The sequence below is a fragment of the Eleutherodactylus coqui genome, chromosome 3 (genome assembly GCF_035609145.1).
Source record: "Eleutherodactylus coqui strain aEleCoq1 chromosome 3, aEleCoq1.hap1, whole genome shotgun sequence".
Lineage (NCBI taxonomy): Eukaryota > Metazoa > Chordata > Amphibia > Anura > Eleutherodactylidae > Eleutherodactylus > Eleutherodactylus coqui.
The window spans coordinates 49,033,807-49,047,906 of record NC_089839.1 but is presented as its reverse complement, the minus strand read 5'-3'; positions in this window follow the sequence as shown (position 1 = coordinate 49,047,906).

Below are 14,100 nucleotides of genomic sequence, written 5' to 3'. Positions count from 1 at the left end.
AGGGGGGGTACTTTGAAATAATTTATTTAAGTAAAGGATAGTCAGTTTAAAAAATCTGAGGAACAACACTCTACTCAATTGTGGTCATGTTACGTTGGGCTCCTGGGACCTGCAGTTCCATGGGTCTCCAGGAGCACACTTCCACAGGTATAGGATGATTGAGGTGGCTGGGTGTATATTGCTCCAGTCAGCCAATCACCACCGGCCTGCAGCACATAAATGTCAGCTTCTCTTGCTAGAGGGCGCTGGTTATTTATCTTTCCACTCATTCCCTCCCAGAGCCCTGGTGTATGGAGTCATGCATGTTTTGCTTTGTGTTGCTGCATGCATGAGGTTCTGGGTGGGATTCCCTCATCCGTTGGTCTGAACAGTGTTCTGTTCTACTTGCATGCCGTTTACCATCTCGGGCGAACCAGACCCTAGGTTCTAGTATGGGGCCAGCCCTAATGGGATGATTGCCCCGCTTCCAGGCAGGGCTGCCTGGGGTTTAAGTTTTCTTGTTAGAGTAGGGGCTCATGGGACAATGAGGACCCGTATTGTGGGCCAGTCAGCTTAAGTATCTTGGCCAAAATGCGAACTAATACCTCGTACGTACTTTAGCTATTCCATCTGCTTATGTGTTGGTATTCTTGGTAAGTGTTTTGGCATTTGTTAGTCGTTGTTGGATGTCTGCTCGCAAGTCCTATTTGCCATTCACTTTGTTTTGGTTTACAGTTATTTCAAACTTGAAGCGGATGTGCCAGGTCACAGGCCCCTTAGCAACTACCTTAGTCATTATGATTTAACTCTTGAGCTATGAACACCCTTTGGCTACTGTCTCATGCCCTATCAGTCTACCCCAACCTGTGGGAAATGGATTTCTCCACAGGTCAAAACCATTGATGATGAAGTTGAATAGTATCTGGTTCTCTATGGTGCCCACAAAGCAAGTTGGATACTCTAACTAGAAAGATATCTCATAAGGATCTATGTGTTGGGAGAGAAAAAAGCCATCACACTGTTAAATAACCTCACAGGGGTTTTGTTATGTCCAATCAGGACGACCTGGCTCTGGAACTTGAAATCTTCACGCAGATGCACAAAAAAAATACAAAGGGAAAGTGAACAGGGCTCAGTGGCAAACATAACATAAGGACTGAACTGATGACCAAAACACACCATACATACCTGCACACATAGCAACTGGAATTGATATAGAATGTACCAGGTATTAGTTTGTGAATTGTCCATGTCACTTAAACCCATGAGACCGCTTCAAGGGTTCTCATTGTCTTGTGGGTCCCTACTCTTACAAGACAACTCAAACCCTAGGAGTCCTGCCTGCAAGCGGGGTGATTGTCCCAATAGGCACCGCCCCACACTAGAACCTAAGGACCTGCCTGGCCCTTGATGGTAAAGGATCCAAGCAGACAGGACACAGTTCACACCACACACCAGAGAATGCAGCCCACACAGAACAGGACAATTCAATACACCATGTCCAGCAACCTGCACAGACCACCGAACACGTCACTGTTTCATCCATAGCAAGAAACATACATGGATGCAAACACAAGGTAAATTAGGAAACCAGCACCATTAGCTCGTGGGGCTGGTATATATATATATATATATATATATATATATATATATATATATATATATATGCAGCAGACCAATGGGAATTGTCTGTCTGGAGAAATCCCCCCCCCCCCAGCTAAAACATCGCACACATAGGTATGACTTGATAGGCATTCTGCTGTGACAGTACTGAGGCCTTTCAGAAGGCCCTTGGCCGCTATGATACGTCAACCCGCTCTCTGATTGCAGGGGGGGGCGTACGGGGAACATCGGCCGCGGCATTTTAATGCTGCTGAATAGAATTGACAGTGTCATTTAAAGGGTTAACAGCTCTGCTGAGCCATGCTGCTTATCGGAGCTGTTGCTGGTGGCCACCGGCTGTAGGAAACAGACATGTTGTGTGGAGCAAGATCGCCCTGCTATGTCCTGTAGCGTTAAGGGTTAAAAAAAAAAGGTATGTAAAATAAAAATGTCAAAAAAATTCCCTTGAATAATTTAAAAAAGTAAAACACACAAAAGAAAGCTATAAAGTGCTAAAAACCCAGACCCATACCAGCTCGGTTACTTTAATATATGTATTTTGGCTCAGTCTGTAATAGAACTAGCGGAAATACATAATTTCCTCGCAGGGTCTGCCATATACCATTCCAGCAAGCAACCAAAATATACATATTTATGTGAGGTGGGAACACGCAGTGTATGCGGAGGGTATAGAGATGGATGTTATGGTACACCATCTCCTTTCATATTTTCAACATCGTCGTTGTCTACTCTTTCCCTTCGTTTAACTTCGTGCTATTTTTTCTAGGGAAGTGCAACATTTTCAAGAATATACAAATGCTCACACTCGGTTCTCAAAGTGTTTTTCTTCGCACTGAAGCAAAACAAAGATAGTGAAGTTACCGTGTGAAGACGTCACTGGGACAGTGGAAGCTTTTCTACACATTCCCAGAGGTACTTACTCATATTTGTAGCGCCTCTGCGAACACAAAAACATAAAAAATGTAACATAGTAGTGGGAAGAGGTACCAGCAACATGTCAACATACCAGGTCCACCCTACATTTCTCCTTCCTCCGTGGGGTCAGATCTGGGTGCCGAAGCCAACTTGTAGTCAACAGAAAACAACTTTCATTTAATGATTTAAAAAAGTGATTAAAGGAAATTAACTTTTTTATTCTTTATATTTTTCCAGTATATTTCAGCGGCATTTACAATCAGACAACAGCAATGTATAAGCGCTACTATGTGAGCCCCGTTTGAGCACTATGAGAGCTCACTATAGAAAAGGAACCTGTCACCTAAATTAAGTTATGGTTTCATTAGGATAGGCAACAGGAAGGCGGGTGATATATTTGTTATGCTGACCCGCTCCCGTGATCCAATGGTATACCCTCTGAAGACTGCCAACCACACTGGACATCAGATTATTTTTTGCAGGGGTGTGAGCATGCTCTCCAGTAGACTTGTATTGGAGGGTGCAGGCACAGCACTGTGAAAGGAGTCGGATGTTCAGTGTAGCGTGCGGACTTCAGTGGTGGGTACCGCTGAGTGGGTGAGTATGAAAAATCCTGGCTTCCTGTCACCTCCCCTAACAGCACCATTTAGAGTGAATGCACACGGGCGGATTTGAATTGTGGAATCCGGAGCGGGCGACCGCCTCCAGATTCCGCAGCAAATACCGCCAATTGCATGCAATGTGAAGTGATTCTTCATGCAGACAAATGGAAACCAATTGCGGTTTCCGCTTGCGGATAAAAAATCAGAGCATGCTCCATTTTCCTGAGGATTCCGCATGGACTGCTTCCATTGAAGTCAATGGAAGCCATCTGATCCATGGCCCGTCCGCAATTCATATTGTGTACAGGCTGTGGATTCTGCAGGAAAAGCAGGAGTTAAAAAAAAAACAAAGCTGTACTGCGCATGTCTGACGGTGAGCCGTGCGGACCATCCGCAATACAGAAAAGAAGAAGAAAATAAGAGTACGCATGGATGCCGGCCAACAACGGGGTCGGATTCTCCTGCGGACTCCGACCCGACCATGTGCATGCAGCCTTAGTTTAGTACTCTAAAGAGCTAACGGTTTCTTTTTAGGTTGGGTTCACACGGGATGGAAATCCCGCGGAAATCTCACGGTTTAGCCTCACCAAAAAAACGTGAGATTTATACGGGAGAGCCGCAGCTTCAAAACCCACGGCATTTTGCTGCGGGTTTTGGAGTGGTTCGGCCATGGGCATTCTGCTACGGCTTTCTCTTCCCATACAGAGGAGTGATACGCAGCGGGGGAAAAAAGAATTGATATGCCACGGAATTGAAAATATGGAAGAAATGCTAATTTTTCCATTATACTTTCTCTCTGTATGCTCCGTTTCTGGTCTTACTGGTGAGAAATACGTCATTAGGATAAGTGACAAGTAGCAACAAGTAGCGACGTGAGTTATTTTTTATACTCACTCACTCACACGATTCCCTTTGAAGTCCGCATGCTGCACTGAACATCCAACTGTTTTCACAGTGCCACGCGCATGCTCTGCATAGACTTGTATTGGACACGGGACTATGAAGCGAAATCTTCAGTGTGGTGTGCGGACTTCAGTTGCGGGCATCACAGCAACTGGGGAGCGGGTGAGTATAAAAAATACTTCACTTGGCTTCCTGTCATCACCCCTAACAGCACCATTTAGTTCATGGTGCTATAGGGAGCTAACAGGTTCCCTTTAGGCACACTGAATGCTATGTGAGTACACTATTTGAGCACACTGAGCACTATATTAGCATACTATTGGAGCATACTGAGCACTATGTAAGTGCAGGTGGATGGTACGTGGATGGCGCGGTGGTGACAGGACAGAGACAGAGGCAGCACATATTTTTTTGTAAAACTGAACTTGAAATAGTTATTTCATTCCATTGGGGGGTACGTAATAGCAAAACGTTGCCTAATGGTTTTCTGGCTTGGTTTCCAATTCTCAATCATTGCTTTACAGACGTGTTAAAAAGTCATACATTGATTTGAAGGAATGCTGCCATCCAATAGGTGGTGCTGCAGCGGTATTGTTCCATTTTCCTCATTTGCATAAATTACCCAGAGGAGTGTGCATGGCCTTATAAATCTCCCCACTCACCTCTCAGGTGTCTTCTCACACCCCTTCTGAGTGCTCTCCTTGGGAGAGACGATGCCATCCCCCAACCCACTCACCCCCTAGGTGTCTCCACACCCTTTTTGGGTGCTCTCCTTAAGGAGAGACAACACTCCTCTTGACCCAGGTTGCCTAACAGAACACTTGTCTCGAACTGGAACACACAGGCCACCTGGAGAATATATATTGTCCGTTGGCCATTACTGATACTGCTGACGTTTGATAATTACTGTCAATGCAAAAGTGTTTGTTTCCCATGTGAATATTTGAATAAGTAAGTAGACATTGTGGATGTTGGGATATTCGATTAATTGTTGTATGATAAGCAGGGGTGGGACAAGCTTTCTTGGTGCCCAAGGCAGGAGGCAAAATACGTCCTACCACACTCCTACCTTTTCAGATGGACGATCCTTCATGGCATTAATTAGATATATTCATCAGAGAATACACATTTCATCAGGGGGTGCAAAGATAACAGCCGTACCCAAGTCTTGTGAAGGTGCAAAGACCCTTTTGCCACATAAGACCCCAGTTCTATAAATGGCAAATGGTCGATAGGAGGGCAGTGCTACAGATTTTGATTCCTCCTTTGGCTTTAATCAGTTTCTTCTTCTTCTTTCACCATTGAAACCCATAACTCTGCATTTACTTGTCATAAATGACAACTTTCTAAAAGACACAAATAAATATAATTAATGGATTCAACCGTATGAGCAAATCTACTCTAAGACTGGCTCCAAACGCAGCCATCCGTCAATGTCATTCATCCCAGGTAGAGCAACGTCTCGAGGTATTTCTACAAGGTACACGCCTGTTGTTTTTGCAATCGTGTAGTCAGAAGATTACTGATCCAGCAGTGACCCCCACAGTACAGCCTGGAGCAATAATCATTCTGCTATACCTGTCATTTGATTTTGTCATTGGATAACAGGGTATCTGATGTCCTTCCAAGACTAACCGTGTGTTCAATTCGGAGAAAAACTGCAGTAGATTTTGTATTAGCTTCAATTAGAAAGTGCCCATTGACGGCTTTCCAAACGCTGTTTACTTTTCCCTCGTTAAAGGAAAAAAAATACAAGCGGACAGTCATTCATCAGGCCTGGCAGAGAGGGCCCTGTCATAGTCTATGTTTCTAGGATTTTACAAAAAATGTTTCATGAAATCATTAACATTTCAGATGAACACCAGCGGCTTTTCATGAGTCCGCTCTGATTTCGTATTCTACAGAGCAGATCTGAATTAATTGAGCCATTAATTCAGGCTTTAATGCAGCACTGTCAATTTTTAACATGGGTCAGCCAGCTACGCTTTGTGGAGTCGGCTGTTTGATTAGCTTGAATTACTAAGCGTCACAAACTAGATGGTCCATTCATTCAGAACCGATTTCTTATAGATATTAAAGGGGTTGTCCCGCGCCGAAACGGTTTTTTTTTTTTTTTTTTTTAACCCCCCCCCCCCCCCCCCCCCGTTCGGCGCGAGACAACCCCGATGCAGGGGTTAAACAAACAAACCGGAGAGTGCTTACCTGAATCCCGGCGGTCCGGCGTCTTCATACTCACCTGCTGAAGATGGCCGCCGGGGTCTGCTCCCTCCGTGGACCGCAGCTCTTCTGTGCGGTCCATTGCCGATTCCAGCCTCTTGATTGGCTGGAATCGGCACGTGACGGGGCGGAGCTACACGGAGCCGGCATTCTGCACGAGCGGCTGCATTGAAGAGAGCAGAAGACCCGGACTGCGCAAGCGCGGCTAATTTGGCCATCGGAGGCCGAAAATTAGTCGGCACCATGGAGACGAGGACGCCAGCAACGGAGCAGGTAAGTATAAAACTTTTGATAACTTCTGTATGGCTCATAATTAATGCACAATGTACATTACAAAGTGCATTAATATGGCCATACAGAAGTGTATAGACCCACTTGCTGCCGCGGGACAACCCCTTTAAGTCAGACTGGCATAGGCGTAATGCAAAGTTCCTGGGTCCCAGTGCAAAATGTGGAACAGGACTCCCAACTACCATGTGCCACTTATAATACCAGCATTTTCATATGGGGTAGAGGGAGCTTTTGGCCCCCTCAAGGCCCAGCTGTGATTGCTACCTATGTATGTCCTATAGCTGTGGCTAATGAGGAAAAATGGCTTCTACCTCATTGGTTTTTTTTTGCCTTTCTCTGGATCAACATATTAGGCTGAACTGGATGGACATGTCTTTATTCGGCCTTATATAATATGTTACTATTAGAGATGAGCGAGCATACTCGTTAAGGCAAACTACTTGAGTGAGTAGTGCCTTATTCGAGTACCTGCCCGCTCGTCTCTAAAGATTCGGGTGCTGGCAGGGGGCGGGGAGCGGCGGGGGAGAGCGGGGAGGAACACTCCCCCCTGCTCACCGTCGCAACTCACCTGTCACCCCCGCCGGCAGCCGAATCTTTAGAGACGAGCGGGCAGGTACTTGCATAAGGCACTACTCGCTTGAGTAGTTTGCCTTATCGAGTATGCTCGCTCATCTCTAGTTACTATATTACATCCTGCAGAGTAGTAATGTCATTGATTTATTAGAAATGTATATTTCTTGAGCTAAAATTGTGATAAAACATTTCTAAAAGGGCATACGCTTAGACAAAGTAGTGTGGTGGGTACTAGTCTTGATGTTAGTCCAGACAGCATATCAGCCCTAAATTGGGAGGTTCCAAGGCTAATGTTGCCCATACATTTTAGACAGAATGAGCGTTCGGCCAACAGCTACAGTATCTTGCTTACCCTCTACGCACTTGCATGGTTTGGGTGGGCTGAGCGTGCATGTATTGTGAATGTAGAGAGGGAATGAAGCCACTGCCAGACACCATTTTTGTGTCCAACAATAAGTTCATAGTCTGAAAGACTGTAAACTCACAATACCTATAGTTTATCCTTCACCTGGTTGTCCGGAGATTGTTCTTCTGTCAGTAAACTCAAAGCTGTTGAGGAGGAGTGAGCGGTGGAGCACTTGACTCTGAGATTACTAACGGGGCTCTCCTTAGGACAATCTCTGCATTTCTCTCATGCCCACGAGCGGAAATCAGCTACGATTTTCCGCTCGCGGGGGAGAATCGCGGCATGTTTTAATTTGTGCGGGAAAATGCTCAGGTGGCTTCCTTTGTAATCAATAGAAGCCTTCCGTCCCGTGATACTTCCTTTGTGAGCACAGTGGAATTATTGCGGGAAATCACCTTAAAGCCCACCGCCGACGTGTCATGCACACGCGCGCTGGCTCGCCGGCAGAGACTCTGGCTGTGGATTTAGAGAGTTGAGTATAGGGTCTCTGGGGTGCGCCGGGTCTGATTCTGCTGCGATATTCCGCAATCGGAATCCGACCAGGCCGTAGGCATTAGGCCTAAATGGGAAAAATTGGCTTCCATCTCACAGTTTGTTTTTTTTGTGCCTTACTCTGGATCAACATTGGCTGGTAATAGACTGAACTGGATAGACATATGTCTTTTTTTGGCCTTACATACTATGTTACTATGAACTAAACTTTGCTGTGATAGAAAAAGAAACAAATATTAATCCAATGACGCAGATCACGTACAACGACATCATGGGCTGTACGAGGGCTTTTCTTCGTTTTGACACTATGTCTAGATGAAATATGTACGGATAGAACAGGCTGGGTATTGTACACCAACTGTGACAACAGCTGATGTAATATCCTGTGAGATTTCTAAAGGCATTTTTTATGATAGAGAGAGTGCTTATCGCGTTTTTTGAGTTTCAGGTCATGTGACGTTACTTTGCTTAAAAGGTGTGACATGTCTGCCACCTTATTCTCATATCAGTTGGCACATACATGTTGGAGATATAAATGCTTGCAAATATGTGTGTAACTAGTATACCGGGCAAGTCTTCACCCGGAAGTGGAGTAAGAAGCTGATTGTGCTTAATCATGCTATCGCTATAAGACCATAATGAAAATGATGCTTGTTTCCTAGTCTAAAAATTAGACATTATTTTTATATATTCAGCCTGTTTTAAGGGATGCATGCATGCAAAATTCTCCCCTAGTTCTATCTAATATGTCATATGTAAATTTCTCTCTACTGGTTCATGCGCTGAATGGAGTCGGAGCACGCCAGAGATCTCTTCTGGTTGTTCACCTCCATTCACAGTAAGCAAGCTATCATTCATAGGTGACTGACTGTTTACACAGGCCAATAGTCACTTAGTTTTTAGGTGAGCTGAAAACCAATCGACCCCAACAAGTGAGCCATTTTCGGGCATCTCTTGGGTCATGTAAAAGTACCCTAAAATTTCGATACCTGGTCTATAAGTCCTACTATAATGTTGAGACCTGGCTCTATGGCAAGTACTCTACTGTTTTGATGTGAAAAAACACTTTTTCACATCATGCTTAGTATTACCTAATATCTTAAAGGGGAGCGGTGTTCCCATTTCAGTCAAACATGGCAGAGGTGGGAATATGACATAGCTAGAAGTTAGGAAATAGCTGCCCTGGGTGTTCTACTCCGTTAGTGAAACTGCATAGATAACTCCAATCCTGGCCATTTAACCACTCAAGGGCCTTTGGCACAAAAAAATCATCATTGTTGGCAGCAGATTCCTCCATGCTGGCAATGATGAATCTCAATTGCAACATCTGAATTGACCTGTGTAGAGGCCAGTCAGATGAATGCTGACCTCATTGATCCATGCTCGTCTACCAGAGCAAATTCCTCCATATAAAAAAGGACCTTTTCGACTCGAACGTGAACTGTTCGACAGAGGGGACTAAATAGGCATTAGAGTCAAATATGGGAAAGTACGACTAAGAGCTCCATTAACACAATTATGTTAGGGATGTCCTGGAAGGTGCTACTAAGATGGCGTGTAGTCTCAAAACATATAGCCCATGCTGTCCCTGCATACCTCCAACATGATTTTAAGGATGCCCTGATAGGGGCAACGTATCGCGTTTGATAGACCTGCTCTAAAATCCATGGGCTATGGAGTTGAGTCTATCACTTCATTTACAGTTACAGGTCACAGTTTAGAACCCTTTGGAGGCACTGTTCAGTAGAGAATTAGAAGACGCTTCCGGAACACTGGATATGAAGCTTTTTTTCCCCATGACAGACCCATCTCTTCTTTATCAAACTAAATGCCCTCATCATGGACTAGCTGTCCATTTAGCTGCCCATATGATGACCTCACATACCACTTTTTCTGTCCTCTTCCCCAGGGTCCACCCTTCCACCTCCTTGTCAACTCTTCCCCTACACCTTCAGGCTACTTGTTTAACTGTTTAAATTGTAATCTTTCTGGGCAAATACAATTAGTGATAAGAATTCTGTAGTTTAACAAGTGTCAATGGTGGTCATTATTTTACTGTTTCTTAATGTCCCACCTTGAAGATATGCCTTGTGATCTTGATTGTACTTTGAGACTGTTTTCTTCTATTGTAAAAGCAATGAAAACAAAGTTGAAAAAAAGTTCACCCCTCTCCTTTTCCCATTCATCACCACATCTGTAAAAGTATGAACTATTAAAATATTATATTATTTATACTACATGCTTAAAATATGACCAAAACCCCTAAAAATGTAGGTTTTATTAGATTACAACCAAGCGTAAAGGGGTGCATATACAAAATATGTCACCAGATATCAAAACCAGATGAAATAGCCAATATGATAAATGCCACAACATAAACTGCTAAATAGTACATCTAATAAATATGTCACAACAGTAAGGTAAATATATCACAACATAGTAATGCTAAAGAGCAAGCAAAAGATGTAAAGGGCAAAATACAAACTAAAAAAGACATACGGATAATGGCATCTAGGGTACTGTGCTATTACTCACAATTTAGCCAAATCAATCCACTAGGATGAGGGTCAGTCGGTGGGGATCACAAAGACTGGTGCTCTCTTCCTATTCTCAACCTGCTTCTCATTGCCTACAAGTAGAGCGCACGCCCCGAGAAAGGCGACTCAAATTCTCAATGGCTAAGCCTCCACTGTAAAGCTCTAAAGAGCGTCCCATTTCCCATGACCATTCCCAGAGGCCAACACATTTCTCCATCATATACATGGTTCATCAAGGGATTACGGCATGTGCCACAATAGTCCACAAGTTGGCATGGCACCATTGAGAGACATTTTTTGTGTATACACTTATTTATACTGGGTTTTAATCTGACTATTAAAATAATAAAAAATGATTGAAAAGTCATAAGTGCCTCAAAATTGTACCAATTTGCAAAAACTCTCTATGCAAAAAACAAGCTCTCATATCCTTGATAGACAGAATAACCCCAGAATAAAGTTGCCCTGTCATTTATACTGCATGGTGAACATTGTTAAAAAAATGGAGATGAGCGAGTATACTCGCTAAGGCTAACTACTCAAGCGAGTAGTGCCTTAGCCGAGTATCCTCCCGCTCGTCTGTAAAGATTCGGCTGCTGGCGCGGGTGACAGGTGAGTTGTGGCATTGAGCAGGGGGGGAGAAGAGAGAGATCTCCCCTCCGTTCCTCCCTGCTCTCCCCCGCCGCTACCCCGCCCCCCGTTGGCCCCCGAATCTCGGAGATACTCGGCTAAGCCACTACTCGCTCGAGCAGTTAGCCTTAGCGAGTATACTTGCTCATCTCTATTAAAAAATAAACCCTAAAAACAAAGATGTAATGGTAATTTTTTTTCTATTCAACCCCAATTAAAACATTTTTTAAGTTTTTCAATACGTTATATGGTAAATTAAATGGTGCTATTAAAAATACAACTTGTCCTGCGAAAAAAAAAGCTTTCATACAGCTATGTCTACAGAAAACTAAAAAAGTTATGACTCCTGGAAGGTGGGGATGAAAAAACAAAAATGCTCCTGCCAAAAATAGCTGCGGTAGAAAGATATTAAAAGAAGTGGAAAGCAGTGAGGAACCAGGCACTTGTGGAATAGAAGTGGCAGGAGCCATTGAGTACATTTGTGCAGCATGGTAAGCAGCTTTGGAAAGAAAACTTTTTGTGTCTGATTAACCCTCTAAAGTAGAATTAAACTTTATAAAAACTTCTGACATGTCATAGTTTGAATCGGTGGCGGGTCCAGCTTCTGAGACTCCCACCAATCGCTAAAACAAACAGGCAGAGTGCTGTGATTGTGAGCGGTGTACGGACTTCATAGTCTTTCTGTGGAGCCCATATACCACTCCAAGAGGTGATGAAAAAAGTTAAATGGCACAGCATAGTACCTGGACACCCATCAATCAAAAGTTTTTTGACATGTCACTATAAAATGTCAAGAGCAGTGGCATGAGGTTACAGGAGTTGTGACCGAGCCTCTAGGCCCATTGGCCCCCATTGCCTCTAAAATTGCTGGGGTTGACCCTTCCCTACATCCCCCGTCAGAGCCAAGTAGTAAGACCACAGAAGACTTCCTATTCCATCACAGAGCAGCGCTGTACTCACACTGCCTGTTGGGTTATGCGGGCAGGGTGTTTCTAGTGAACATAAGAAGGGGAAAGAGTCATCCTATTCTATGGTCATATACCCAACAGGCAGCAAGAGGGCAGCACCGCGGTTTTTGTTTTTGAAGCAAGACGTCTCAGTGTTCATGCTGTTCAGTCACATGCAGTGTGGGGGGAGGCCATTGACTTTGGTAGCCTTTTCTTTGGACTGGGTGGATCACAGGGGGACTCTATTACTATATAGGGACACAGGTTGGATCTATAACTTTAAATGGGTTATTTGAGTTAATTTCTTTAAAAAATCAAGCCCTCCATGTATAAAAATTATAATCTTATACTTAGCTCTATGGGCTCCACCGCAGATCCAGCGCCGCATCCTCAGATCTCCTCCATGACATTGTGCTGACAGCCTGTGTATGGGACATATTGTTTACCAATGGCAAACTTTAGGTAACATTTGGGACACCGCCATACATACTGGAATAGGCAGAACCTGCTGACATTTATCTAATGGGCGGCTTGTCTAAGAATACCACCCCAGTCATCTATTGGGCATAAAACAGCTATTAGAGATGAGCGAACGTGCTCGGATAAGCACTACTCGTCCGAGTAATTTGCTTTATCCGAGTATCTCGCCGCTCGTCCTGAAAGATTCGGGGCGCTCCGCTGCTGACAGGTGAGTCGCAGCGGGGAGCAGGGGAGAGCGGGCGGGAGAGAAGGAGAGAAAGATCTCCCCTCCGTTCCTCCCCGCTCTCCCCTGCAGCTCCCCGCTCCGCAGCGCGTCCCGAATCTTTCAGGATGAGCTGAGAGATACTCGGATAAAGCACATTACTCGGACGAGTAGTGCTTATCCGAGTACGTTCGCTCATCTCTAACAGCTATGCATAGTAGGGTTGACCAAAAGGGGTGCATAGCTTAACCAAAAAATCCATGTCCTATGGGAGCCTCTCCGCTCTTCTTATTATGAAGTACTTTACTTACGCACCCTCGCACTGCAGGAGCTGAAGGGTGATTTTGTGTTGTTTTTTTTTTTGATGTTTGTTGGGAAGTTTTTCTAAAAAGCAAAAGTGATTTTGGGAATAACTCCAACATCTTATTGCTGGGGAAGTTCTAAATAGCCCTGCAATTTTACATATACATAGCTTGCCACAGAGGCCTGCCAGCTGTGAATAAATAGCATTTATTTCACGCTGCCAAAAGCTTACTGAACTGCATGGATACATTTGGCTGTTTTTATGCTAAGAAAGACCGGCTTTCATTAGGCCTAAAATGTGGGGTCCCAGTTGCTTCACATCCGCAGCATTCACAAGACTGGGCAGTAAATTGCCATTACATGATACAATCGAGAGAACGAAATTTTAAATGCCGGTCTGTGACATCATCTGGACGTCTTATAAAAGGGGGATCTGTACTGCAGTGCTTACAACGTGGAGGTGTGAAATCAGCAAATGCATTGTGGGAATGTGTGAAAAACATTGGCTTATATATTAAGGAAGAGCAGCTTTTGATTGAAGGTGTGAATAAGCGAACATTATCCTTGAGACCTTTTTTTTACGAGACAAAATGTTCTAAGTCCAAGACTGATCTGTCATAGACACCAGATTATGGATTTGCCTCTCGGCTTTTGGTCGTCATCTCTATAAATTTTAGTTTTACTGAAGGAATTCCAAAAACAAAATATTCAGTGGCAAAAGGAAAGAAGTTGTTTGATGACTGCATGTAGTTATAGATATATTCAGAGCTGTCACTATAAGGGGTGCAGAGGTACTAGTTGCACTCCGACCTTGGTATTTGATGGGCTACAGAGAATTCTCGGTCACACGGAAGACATTAAAAATGGCATATTGGAGGTTTTACACAGATTTTGCATTCAGGCCCAGGTAAGACTGTATGTGTATATATATATATATATATATATATATATATATATATATATATATATATATATGTATATATATATATATATATGTATA